General features: G+C 33.2%; 1 pseudogene; it reads left to right on the top strand.

The window, feature by feature from the left end:
• The first annotated feature begins 1760 nt into the window (after positions 1 to 1760).
• On the top strand, positions 1761 to 11236 carry LOC110636544 (pectinesterase-like; annotated as a pseudogene).
• Positions 11237 to 12513: the final 1277 nt, after the last annotated feature.

The following is a 12513-nucleotide window of genomic DNA, read 5'->3' as shown; positions in this document are numbered from 1 at the left end:
AAATTAAAAATTAAAAATTATTTTATAAATTTTATAAGTTACATATCTGCTGGCTGGCCTCCCAAAGGAAAAGAATAATGAGTTGTCTCTACCAACCCCTTTGGGCATATATATATATATATATATATATATATATATATATATATATATATATATATATATATATATATATATATATATATATATATATATAATATAAATAATATATTTTTATTTTATTAATATATAAAGGTTATGTTTTGATTTTTAGGGTTTTTCTTCTAATTACTATTATTCCACTGCAATTTAGCCATAATTACTACAAAGCCCTTATTATTTTAAAATTAAACCCCATATTTTCTTTCCTCGAACTATAATGTCCTTATATTAATAAATAGATGTTTTTATGAACTGCAATTATAATTAATGAAATTTTACTATAAAAAATATTTTACTTTGATTTTGAAACTTTAAAAATTTAATAATAATTATGATTAAACCTCATAAAATAACAATAATAATTCACAATTTCTTTTAATTTGAGATTTTCAAAATTTAGTATATAAGAAAGTTTCGAAATACAGTTGTGTCATCCTTTAATAAAGAAATGGACCCTCCAATTAATGGCAAGCAGCCATTGGCAACAGCCGAATATGCATGCAGATGCTCGTGGCAAAAAGAACAGAAAAGGTTATTTATTATTTTTATCATCATTCATATAAATTAAAATTTCCTTAAAAAAATTAATTTCGCATATATATATATATATATATATATATATATATATATATATAATTGCATTCTAATTTGCATTTAAAATATTGATTTTAATAGTTAATGAGTTTAGTTCAGAGCCATTTCTAAATATTATTAAGTTTTAAATTTAATAGCAGAGCAAAAATTATTAAAATTTTCTAAATTTTATTATGGATTCATTTTTATTATTAATTTATGTGTATATATATATATTTTATTTATAAAAAAATTTTAAATTTAAATTTTTATCGTAATTAATTTAATCAATTTTTTTTATTATTATAAATGAATTTCATTCTTTTGTTATTAGTTGTGATATTAAAAATTAAAAAATTATTCTCTGTTCACTTATAGAAAACTTCTCCATTTTTTAAAAAAAAAATTGAAAAACAGAATTTATTTTCAAATATGTTAATTTTTTAAATGAAGAGTTGAAAAATTAATTTTCTAAAATTTAATTAAGATTTAGAAAATATTTTTAAATTGTTGCATAAATAGAAAATAATAACTTTTTTATAATTAAAATTATATTATAATTTTTCATAAAATTAAATAATTATTTAAAAATATTTATTTAAAATACTAAAAAAATTAATTATATTATTATAAAATAAATAAATAATACATATTGAAATAATTTTAACAACAAAAAGAGTTTTAAATATATTTTATAATGATTTATTTCTTATAATGATTTATTTCTTTTAATGATGATGAATATGTATGAATAATTTTTTTTAATTAAAAAATGTTTAATATTAATGAGAGGTGAACATATTTTTTATTTTTTTTATTTTTTATGAAAAAATAAAATCTAAAACTTTCTTAAAAAATGAAAAATGTTAACAGAAAATTTGCAAAGGATTTTAATCCTATCTAATTTTTTCTTTTTCTTTTTCTTGTATCACATAAAATGACAAATACGACAATATCTTCTCATCTATCCAATAGTACCATCATACAAGGAGAAATTATATTACAAAGAGGCGCCAATGCCATGTTTTTCCACACTTGAACCTTTCCTTTCCAAGTATCCAGCACCTACAAAAACCAAATACATGAAGGAAATCTTTCCTCCACTATCAAACTCCAGCAATGGCATTACCTCATCCAGGAACAAGACCAAGACAAGGCTCTTCTTGGGTCTTTTTGCCTCAATCCTTCTGGTTACAGCCATTATTAGCATCATTGCTGGTGTAGCCTCAACAAGAAAGAGCTCAGCCAATGCCATCAATGACCATGTCCAACAAGCAGCTCATGCCATGCTGAAATCATCCTGCAGTGCCACATTGTTCCCTGAACTTTGCTTCTCAGCAATCTCAACTCTACCTGATGCTTCCAGCAAGATAAAGAGCACCAAGGATGTAATACACTTGCCACTGAATGTAAGCAAGACTTCAGTCGAACAAACTTATCTCAAGATTGAGAAAATCACTTTTGCGCGGAGTCTCTTCACCAAGCGCGAAACGACTGCTCTCAGTGATTGTCTAGAAATGCTGAATGAAACATTAAATGAGATTAAGAAGGCTGTGTAGGACCTCCGAAGCTATCCATCTTTGAAAAAGTCCATAGCAGAACACGCTGATGACCTCAAGATACTGGTCAGTGCTGCAATGACTCACCAAGAAACTTGCCTTGACGGTTTCTCTCATGGCAAAGCAGATGAAGGGGTTCGTTACTTTCTCTTAATATTGTTAATTAGACTACATAAGCCAAGCTATTATATGTTTCTGTTCCCATTTTCAGACTCGCCATGGATTTTCTTGTTACAGGTTCGTAAATCATTTTTAAGTGATGAAAGGCATGTGCATCGCCTGTTTAGCAATACCTTGGCCATGATCAAGAACATGGGGCTTTTTACCGTACAAGGGTAAGTTAAAAATAAAATTTACAAAAAATGGGTACGGTATGAAAATAAGAGTCCTAAAAACGTTAGTGTCAGTAGCGTTTTAATGCTCAAAACACTATCATTGATAGCGTTTTGTGCAAATTAAAAAAAAAATAAAAAAAAAGCTGGTATTTTAAATAAAATATAAATATTATTTTAATAAATAATATTATAATAATTAATATTATATATTATAATATTTTTATTATAAAAAATTATTTTTAAATTTAAAATTAAATTAAATTTTAATTAAATAAAAAATATAAAATATTATTATAATAAAAAAAATTAAAAAATTTAAATGAAAACCTGGACGCTACTGTAAGTAGCGTCCAGTTTCTTATTTAATTTTTAATTATTTTATTTTTACATTATAAATAAAAATATAAATATTATTTTAATAAATAATAGTATAATAATTAAAATCATATATTATAATTTTTTATTATAAAAAATTATTATTCAATTTAAAATTAAATTAAAAAAATATAAAAAATTTGTAATGTAATGTAATTTAATTTTAATTTTTAATTTAATTTAATTTTTAATTAAAAAATAATTTTAATTTTTTATTTTATTAAATTTTAATTTAATTTTAAATTAAAAAATAATATTTATAATAAAAATATTATAATATATATTATTAAATATTATAATTTTATTTATTAAAATAATATTTATATTTTATTTAAAATATAAAATAAAATAATTAAAAATTAAAAAAAAATAGACGCTACCTATAGTAGCATCCAATTTTTCTTAAATTTTTTATTTATTTTTTTATTTTTTATTTTATTAAATTTTAATTTAATTTTAAATTAAAAAATAATATTTTATAATAATAAAAATATTATAACGTATAATATTAAATATTATGATTTTATTTATTAAAATAATATTTTTAATTAAAAAAAATTAAAATTATTTTTCAATTAAAAATTAAATTAAAAATTAAAATTAAATTACATTACAAATTTTTTATATTTTTTTAATTTAATTTTAAATTGAAAAATAATTTTTTATAATAAAAAATTATAATATATGATTTTAATTATTATACTATTATTTATTAAAATAATATTTATATTTTTATTTAAAATATAAAAATAAAATAATTAAAAATTAAATAAGAAACTGGACGCTACTTACAGTAGCGTCCAGGTTTTCATTTAATTTTTTTTATTATAATAATATTTTATATTTTTTATTTAATTAAAATTTAATTTAATTTTAAATTAAAAAATAATTTTTTATAATAAAAATATTATAATATATAATATTAATTATTATAATATTATTTATTAAAATAATATTTATATTTTATTTAAAATATTAAAAAAATTAAAACAAAGCTGGACGCTACTTATAGTAGCGTCCAGCTTTTTTTTTTTATTTTTTTTTAATTTGCACAAAACGCTATCAATGATAGCGTTTTGAGCATTAAAACGCTACTGACACTAGCGTTTTTAGGACTCTTGACTTTTTCCGCCCTGATCTCGTAAATTTTTCATACCGCACCCATTTTTTGTAATTTTTATTTTTAACTTACCCTTGTACGGTAAAAAGCCCCAAGAACATGACTGACACAGATATGGTTACGGAGAAGCATATATCATCATCATCAGGGAGGAAGCCAGAAGAGGAGAACGGAATAAAATGGCCACAGTGGATGTCGGCTGGGGACCGTAGGCTGCTGCAGGCCAGAGATGTGACTCCCAATGTTGTTGTGGCAGCTGATGGAAGTGGACACTACCTGACCGTGGGGGAGGCAGTGGCAGCTGCACCAGCGGGCAGTGGTTCGAGGTACATTATAAGGATTAAAGCAGGGGTTTACAGAGAAAATGTTGAGGTGCCAAGTGGAAAGACTAACATCATGTTTGTGGGCGATGGGAGGACGACCACCATCATCACTGGTAATAGGAACGTGGCTGATGGCTGCACCACATTCAAGTCTGCAACTGTTGGTAAGTGTATAGATTTTTTTTCATTTATTTGAATTTGACTATATATTTATTGGCTTGCCTTCCCCACATTCTGATAGGTCCCAGTCAAAGCCAAGAAAATTAATAGAAGAAAATTAAGAAAGTTACTGATATTTCATTGATTCCCATTACTGCTGCTACAGAAGAATATAAATAGGAAAGAAATAAAACTACTTAGTCCTATTCTTAAGGCCTCACTTTAGCACAAAGAGATATTATTGCCACGATCAACTGAGTGTTATTTGACTAAGTAAAACAACTTAAAAGATTAATGGCAGTAAATAAAAAATAGCAGCAATGCTAAAAATAGAAAAGCAGTGGGACCCTTAGTCCAAATACTTCTTATTGGGAACAAGCAGTAGGACCCTTAGTCCAAATACTTCTTATTGGGAACAATAGCTCTGGATGACCTTCTGAGGGGCTTATCAGTACCCCCCCCTTGAAGAGGAACCTTGTCCTCAAGGTTCAAATTTGGAAACCGAGCAGATAAGTCCGAAGAAACTTCCCAAGTGGCATCTTCAGGGGGCAATTGCTTCCAACGAACAAGGCTTTCTTCCGTAAAACGATTACCAAGACGAACCCACCTCGTATCCAAAATCTCAGCAGGCTCAAGAACAAAATATCCATCATCAGTGAGTGGAGGAATTTCAGAAGAAACAGGAACAGTATCCCCCACATGTTTCTTAAGTAAGGAGACATGAAAGACCGGGTGAACCTTGGATTCGGAAGGAAGCTGCAGGCGGTAAGCTAAGGAACCAATCTTTTCTTCAACCATGAAAGGTCCATAAAAACGACTAGCCAGCTTCTGAAATGCACGCCTATACACTGACTGTTGTCTATACGGTTGTAACTTAAGATAGACAAAATCACCTGGATAGAACTCCACATCCCTGCGTTTTTTATCTGTCACCTGTTTCATGTACTCTACGGAACGTGACAAGTGAAGCTTAAGCTCCTTCAAAATCTCATCACGGGTAGCCAAAACTTGATCGACCTCATTAACTGGAGAAGAACCCAATTCATACCGCGGAATCATTGGAGGATTCCTACCATACAATGCCAGAAATGGTGTCATACCAATAGAAATGTGAAAAGATGTGTTATACCAGTATTCCGCCCAAGGTAAGAATGAACACCACTTTCGAGGTCAGATCGCGAAACAACGAAGGTACTGCTCCAAGCACCTGTTAGTAACCTCGGATTGGCCATCCGTTTGCGGGTGGTAAGAAGAGCTCATATTTAATTGGGTTCCAGAGAGCTTGAAGAACTCACGCCAAAAATGGCTCATGAAAATTGGGTCACGATCACTGACGATCGACCTAGGCATGCCATGATACTTGACAACTCCATTTACAAATAATTCATATGACCTTAGCAGCATGGATGAGACAATGGCAAAAAATGAGCATATTTACTCAATCTGTCAATTACTACCAGAACAGAAGTTTTACCAGAGGAAGGAGGCAACCCATCAATAAAATCCATTGCGATGTCGTCCCAAACTTGGTGAGGAATCGGCAATGGCTGAAGTAAACCTGCTGGTAAAGTCGTAGCAGACTTATTTTTTTGACACACCGAGCACGCCGCAATATATTTCTGAATCTGCAATCGCATATGAGGCCAATAGAATTGTTGTGCGATGCGTTTAAATGTGCGGAGGACTCCAGAGTGGCCACCCGAAGGAGAATCATGGAACTCTTGTAAAAGCTGAGTAGGGAGATCAGACTGAGGAGGAATGACCACCCGATTCTTAAAAAAAATCAATCCATTCTTCCAAATGTAAGGTTGCCCAGGGCGATCAGACGCCAATTGACCAATTCGAAGCATATATGGATCAGTAGTGAGGGTAGCTTTAATGCGATCCCAAAGAGAAGAGTGTGGCAAAAATACTGAATTTAGACTTGGAATTCCAGAGACGCGAGATAAAGCATCTGCGACCCGATTCTCTTTGCCCGGTTTATAAAGTATCTCATAATCATAACCCAGTAACTTTGAAACCCAATTTTGTTGCTCTGGAGTGACAACTCTCTGTTCCACCAAGTATTTCAAACTATTTGGTCCGTCTGAATAAAGAACTTACGACCCAAAATATAAGGACGCCATGTTCGATTGCACGCAAGATGGCGAGCATTTCTTTAGCATATGTAGACCAAGCTTGCTTCGAAGGACCCAAAGCACGACTCATAAAAGCGATGGGCCGATCCTGCTGTGACAGAACTGCACCAATCCCTGTATTAGAAGCATCAGTAGTGATAAAAAAAGGTTCATTAAAATTGGGTACTGCCAATGTTGGTGTGGCTGTCAAAGCATTTTTCAAAGCTAAAAAAGAAGCTTCAGCATCTGGTGACCAAAAAAATTTGCCTTTCTTCAATAAATTCGTCAATGGTTGGGCAAGAATCCCATAAGATTGAACGAATTTTCTGTAGTACCCGGTGAGTCCTAAAAACCCACATAATTCAGTGACTATTGTTGGAGTAGGCCAATCCAGTATTGCACTGATTTTCGATTTATCCACCTGCACTCCATCTCCAGAAACCACATGACCCAAATATTCAATTTGTTTGAGTCCAAAAGCACATTTGCTTAGCTTTATAAAAAATTGATGTTGCCGCAGTAGCTGTAATGCCAACTGCACATGCTCCAGATGAGTCTCCCATGATGGACTGTAAATAAGAACATCGTCAAAGAAAACCAAGACGAATTTTCTTAAGTAGGGGCGGAAAGCAGTGTTCATTAGCGCCTGGAATGTGGAGGGCGCGTTGCACAGCCCAAAAGGCATCACCAGATACTCATAATGGCCGTTATGAGTTCGGAAGGCCGTTTTATGAATATCAGGAGGATGCATCCTGACTTGATGAAATCCTGCAATAAAGTCCAGTTTAGTAAAATAAGAGGAACCATGGAGCTCATCTAACATATCGTCGACCGTTGGTATTGGAAAACGATCTCTGACAGTGACTTGATTAAGAGCTCGGTAGTCCATACAGAACCTCCAGGAGCCATCCTTTTTCTTGACCAGTAGAACAGGGGATGAGAAGGGGCTAGTGCTGGGTCGAATCAACCCTTTTGTCAACATCTCTTGTACCTGTTTTTCGATCTCATTTTTCTGGAAGTGAGCATATCTGTAAGGGCGAACATTCACCGGATCAACACCCTCTTTAAGAATAATGTGATGATTAATTTCTCGCCGGGGAGGCAGCTTACTCGGCCGGTATACATCGAAAACCGAGTTAACAGATGCAAGATATTAGGATGTAGATGCTCGGGAAGTGTGGTCAGAGTTTTCGAGATGATTGCAAAAGCTGTACTATTGTGCCTCAATTCCTTGGATATTGATTTCAAGGATAGAGGTTCAATTGGCTGACTGCAAATACCCTGCAAATGTCTCGGTTGGCCTGCCCATGTGAAGTCCATAGTCAAGTTCTTCCAATTACATGCCACCGTCCCTAATTGTTGTAGCCATCAGACACCCAACACAACGTCCAAACCCATTATAGGAAGAGAAAAGAACGTAGCTGTAAATGGTATACCTTGGAGAGAAAAAGCAATATCCTTGAATTTTCCGGTGCATCGCAATGGACTTCCATCCGCCACTTTAACATTGAAAGGTGTTGTTGGCCTGGCTGGCAATTTGAGCAAACCGGCGATTTTCTCATTGATGAAGTTATGAGTCGAACAGCTGTCAATGAGGACAATCAATTGACAAGAATTAAACTGAATTTCTACCCTCATCGTTCCTGTCGAAGACCAACCGGTTAAGGCATTCAAGGAAATTTCCGCTTCCGTATCATCTTCATCGATGTCCTGATCACATCCACCATCCAAGATGAGAAGCTGTGACTTAGTACAACGGTGACCAGGAGCAAACTTTTCGTCACAGTTAAAACAGAGCCCCTGTGCCCTTCGCTTCTGCATCTCGTCCCAGGTTAGTCGCTTCACAGGAGTGGAAGGTTTGCTTTTTGATGGAGAGAAATTACTCGTTTGGAGAGATGGGCGAATTGCTTTTTTATGACGAAGCAATTGCTCATCCTTCATTCGAGCTAAGCTTATTGCATCCTTCAAGGTCTTGGGTTTAAACATTCTGATCCCCTCTGCGATTTCAGATTTAAGTCCCCCCATGAAGGTTCCAACTAGTGCCTTCTGAGTCCAACCTCTCACCCTGTTACCCAATCGTTCAAACTCCCTTTGATAATCACGTAAGTCACCAGTCTGACGAATTTTGGAGAGAGATTCGTCAAAATCTTCACAGTCGGTGGGCCTAAAGCGGGACCACAATTCTTCTGAGAATATTTCCCACGATACCCCTTTTCCGGCAAAGATAAGTTCGTGGCCATTGCCACCACTCGTTAGCTTCCGCGGAGGTGATATGATGCCAAGGAAACTTTTTCTCGCATCCGTGTTCTCGGTATTCAAGAACTGATCTACTCGTGAACCATTCAATGGATCGTCTCGGTATATTTGGGAAATTCGAGTTTGGCGAGCTTAGCAGAGAATAGTGGCTTCCCTCCGTCTTTTAAGACTTCAGAGTAGCACGTATCCGGCTAGCTTGGCCGCTTCGCAGCCTTGATTCCTCCTTATTGGCAAGAGAAGTTTCACAATTTGAGAGTGCCGCCTTGATATATTGTAAATCTTCTCCAAATCCTTTTTCAATTTGTGACATACTGTCCTGGACTTGACCAAGCCCAGTTTCGAGGTTTTCAATTCTTTCCTTGTTTGTAGCCATTTGAAAGGAAGAATAGAAAAAAAATTGAGGCTCTGATACCAATGATAGGTCCCAGTCAAAGCCAAGAAAATTAATAGAAGAAAATTAAGAAAGTTACTGATATTTCATTGATTCCCATTATCACTCTGAGAAGAATATAAATAGGAAAGAAATAAAACTACTTAGTCCTATTCTTAAGGCCTCACTTTAGCACAAAGAGATATTATTGCCACGATCAACTGAGTGCTATTTGACTAAGTAAAACAACTTAAAAGATTAATGGCAGTAAATAAAAAATAGCAGCAATGCTAAAAATAGAAAAGCAGTAGGACCCTTAGTCCAAATACTTCTTATTGGGAACAAGCAGTAGGACCCTTAGTCCAAATACTTCTTATTGGGAACAATAGCTCTGGATGACCTTCCGAGGGGCTTATCACATTCTAATCTAAATGCAAATACAAATAGATTTAGTAGTTATAATTGTCAATTCAAGTAGAAATCAATCAATTAATCATTGTGATGTTTATAAATTGTGCTTGAGTCCCTTTTCTAACATAATAATTTGGTTGACTATTATAGTTTTCAAAGTCAAGAAAAATATATTTTCCTAAATCTAGAATTTTTCATGAGCATGCATGTCTGGCTTAACCTTGGCTCTAGCATTTATTTCAGTATTCAGATTGGCTGTGTCAAATTACGTTAAGCTTGTGAAATTTTCAATCTCCAAAAAAAGCGTCGGTGACACTGACAAAGTATAGAGTCAAGGTGTTATGAGATAAGGTTCGTTGTATTTTTGCGAAAGCTGGCGTAGCTAGAAATCAAAGCTTCCAAGATATCCTTGAAACAGTGAAACCACCGCTAATGGTATCTCCAATTTTGGGTGCTTCCATGGAAAAAAAAAAAGGGTGCTGCGCTATGGTTAATATGCAAGTTCAGTCTAGGGGCATCTTTAAATTGATGCCAGCTGCCTGATAATAACAACTTGTATTCTGCAGTAATTCATGACTCATAAAAATTATATTGTTAAAGATCCGAGGAGCCTACAATGTCTAGGAAAATCTTTCTTGATACGCCTTACGAATGAACATACTCATGGGAATCTGGCTCTTTAATCTGCAATGCATAAATTTGTGCGTCAGGACACTGTTTATCCATGCTGCTGTCATTGTACTTGAGCCTGTTTCTATTCATCACAAAATTAAAAGCAGTGAAACATTAATTCTTGAATCCTGAAGCTTCATCTGAAACTATTTCATTTAATTGAATTGTTTATGCATTAGGATTGTTTCATTGCCTGTATCCATTGCAGCTGCAGTTGGAGATGGATTCATGGCCAGGGATATAACCTTTCAAAACACTGCTGGACCATCTAAGTACCAAGCTGTTGCATTGCGTGTGGGATCAGACTAGTCAGCATTTTTTAGATGTGGTATGATTGCATACCAAGACACTCTCTATGTGCATACACTTCGCCAATTCTATGTCCAAAGCATAATTATCGGCTCTGTAGATTTCATATTTGGAAATGAAGCGGCAGTCTTCCAAGACTGCGACATCCATGCCCGCCTCCCCAATCCCAGCCAAAAGAATATGGTCACAGCTCAGGGCCGGGAGGACCCATATCAAAACACGAGCATAGTGATCCAAAATTGCAGGATTGGTGCAACTCAGGATTTAGAAGCTGCAAAAGACAGTTTTCAATCTTATTTAGGAAGACCCTGGCTGCAATACTCCAGGACTGTCATAATGCGGACTGATAAAAGTGATATTATTGACCCGGCAGGATGGTTTGAGTGGGATGGAGATTTTGCTCTTGACACGTTGTTCTATAGAGAGCATCAAAATACTGGAGCAGGCACGAATACTGCAAATAGGGTAACTTAAAAGGGGTACAAGGTGATGACTAGTGCATCCGATAATGCGGACTGATAAAAGTGATATTATTGACCCGGCAGGATGGTTTGAGTGGGATGGAGATTTTGCTCTTGACACGTTGTTCTATAGAGAGCATCAAAATAATGGAGCAGGCACGAATACTGCAAATAGGGTAACTTAAAAGGGGTACAAGGTGATGACTAGTGCATCCGAGGCACTGCCATTTACTGCAGAAAATTTCATTGATGGAAGTAATTGGTTACCTTCCACCGGTTTTCCTTACTTGGTCCATAAATTCATGGCTCAATATGCTTCTATTTAACATAAGATAAAAGCATTGTGACTATTTTTACCCAAAAAAAAAAGCATTGTATAACTATTCTTTCTTTTGAAGTTATCCTCGTAACCATATCTTTAATGAATAAGGATTTACACCGAGAAGAAATTTATTACGTAATTATCCTTGCTTTTTTTTAGAATTAAATATCCTTGCCCTATATATATATCATTTTTCATAATTATATAAAATTTATTTTTTATAAATTTATTTTTTTGTAAGCGTATTAATTTTATATATACTAAAAGTATTCTACAATCTTTCTAATTATACGAGCAATTTAGGTGGTCCTACCCAAGTATCTATCTAAAGTCTAAACCTTGTAAAAAAAGACGCATTTGATTGTCCCTCCGTTATTTGGACAACGTTAAATCTCATGCGTTAATCGTTGGCACGAGCAGCCTAAGACGTTTCATTCAAAACATGTTGACATTTGAGCTACAAAGTCCCTCATAAATTGGCTCCATCTGTCCTATTAATTGTATCAGTAATAATAATAATAATAATAATAATAATAATAATAATAATTCTTGCAGGCTTTTATTTTTTATTACGCTCACTATTAATTTGAGGATTTATTTGAAATTACTATTAAAAGTGTTATTAAGAAAAATATTTTTTTAAAATATATTATTTAAAAAAATTAAAAAATAATTTAAAAATAAATTTATAAGTTTTACTCATAATAATATTAAAATAATAAAATATTTTTTTTATTTTTTTTAATAATATCTAAAATAGTATTATTTTTTAAAAGTAGTATCCAATTTCAATAGTAAAGAGGCATTAAATGTCTTTGAATGAGGTAATTATCAGCATATAATTCATCTGTTTAGGTTTGATTGTACATATATTTCACTGTGAAATTAAAATGCAAATCGCAGTAACAGATCAACTTCAGTTGGAAAATTACCTATTCCGGGGTCCAAACCCATCTCACCAAGAATTGTAATATCAGCTGCTTTTGCCTTCTCATCTAGTGCTGATATGAAAT

The sequence above is a fragment of the Hevea brasiliensis genome, chromosome 11, assembly GCF_030052815.1.
Source record: "Hevea brasiliensis isolate MT/VB/25A 57/8 chromosome 11, ASM3005281v1, whole genome shotgun sequence".
Classification (NCBI taxonomy): Eukaryota; Viridiplantae; Streptophyta; class Magnoliopsida; order Malpighiales; family Euphorbiaceae; genus Hevea; species Hevea brasiliensis.
The sequence above is the reverse complement of the archived record's forward strand: the minus strand, read 5'-3'. Positions and strand labels throughout refer to the sequence as shown.